The sequence below is a fragment of the Schistocerca serialis genome, chromosome 11 (assembly GCF_023864345.2).
Source record: "Schistocerca serialis cubense isolate TAMUIC-IGC-003099 chromosome 11, iqSchSeri2.2, whole genome shotgun sequence".
NCBI lineage: Eukaryota > Metazoa > Arthropoda > Insecta > Orthoptera > Acrididae > Schistocerca > Schistocerca serialis.
The window spans coordinates 145339115-145340319 of record NC_064648.1 but is presented as its reverse complement, the minus strand read 5'-3'; the positions used below and the strand labels follow the sequence as shown (position 1 = coordinate 145340319).

At 47.5% G+C, this 1205-nt stretch overlaps 1 non-coding gene across 1 annotated transcript; it reads right to left on the bottom strand.

The window, feature by feature from the left end:
* Nucleotides 1-226: 226 nt before the first annotated feature.
* Trnas-cga (transfer RNA serine (anticodon CGA)) lies at nucleotides 227-301 on the bottom strand. The gene has a single exon. It is a non-coding gene; the product is annotated as a tRNA-Ser (tRNA).
* Between the last annotated feature and the right edge of the window lie 904 nt (nucleotides 302-1205).

The window sequence follows — 1205 nt, the reverse complement described above, 5'->3', positions numbered from 1 at the left end:
TTATTTATTGTTGAGTCTGGAATTACTGTTTTCAAAATAAATATGTGTAACTGTAAAACGCAACCAGTAGTAACTGATTACGGCCCCGTCCACAATCGTTACCGAATCCTGCTTTCCCTCGACTATCAGGTTTCACTGAGTTTGAGCGGAGTTGTGTAATTGCGCTATGAGAAACTGGATGTTCCTTCTGTGATACTGCAGAACCTTCCTGGAAGATTAAAACTGTGTGCCGGGCCGAGACTCGAACTCGGGACCTTTGCCTTTCGCGGGCAAGTGCTCTACCAACTGAGCCACCCAAGCACACCTCACGCCCGGTACCCAACAACTTTACTTCTGCCAGTATCTCGCCTCCTACCTTCCAAACTTTACAGAAACTCTCCTGCGAACCCTGCAGAACTAGCACTCCTGAAAGAAAGGATATTGTGGAGTCATGGCTTAGCCCGGACTATGCAGAGTGAAAATCTCATTCTGGATACTGCAGAAAGTTTTGGCAGCAATGTATCTACTGTACATGATTTCTGGGGACGGTGGTCACAGAAATATGCGGTCACAAGAGGACTGGGTTCTGGACGGCCACGTGGCTCTACCGAGAGCGAAGGACATCGTCTTCAGCATATGAGCCTGGGGAATCGTACTGCATCTGCAACAGTAATTTAAGGAGCATTTGGCACCACAGTGATACAAAGAACTGTTACAAACTAGTATCTTCAAGGACAGCTCCGAGCCAGACGTCTTATAGGGTTGCGTACCATTGACCCCGAACCACGACCATTTGTGACTTCTGTGGTCATTGCTGATTCGAGGGCAGGATGGAGGTCTGTTTGTTGGTTAGAACGAGGGAAGTTGACGGCCTGCAACCAACCTGTCAGCGTGACACATTGGACCTACACCTGGAGTTATGGTTCAAATGGTTCAAATGGCTCTGAGCACTATGGGACTTAACAGCTGTGGTCATCAGTCCCCTAGAACTTAGAACTACTTAAACCTAACTAACCTAAGGACATCACACACATCCATGCCCGAGGCAGGATTCTAACCTGGAGTTATGGTCTGGGGTCCAATTTCGTTATTATTCCACGCACCCTGACTGCAAATTTGTACATCAGTTCAGTGATTCGACCTGCTGTGCTGGCATTCATGAACAGTATTTCAGGTTTCAGGAGAATGAGAAGGTAGGAGACGAGGTACTGACGGAATTGAAGCTG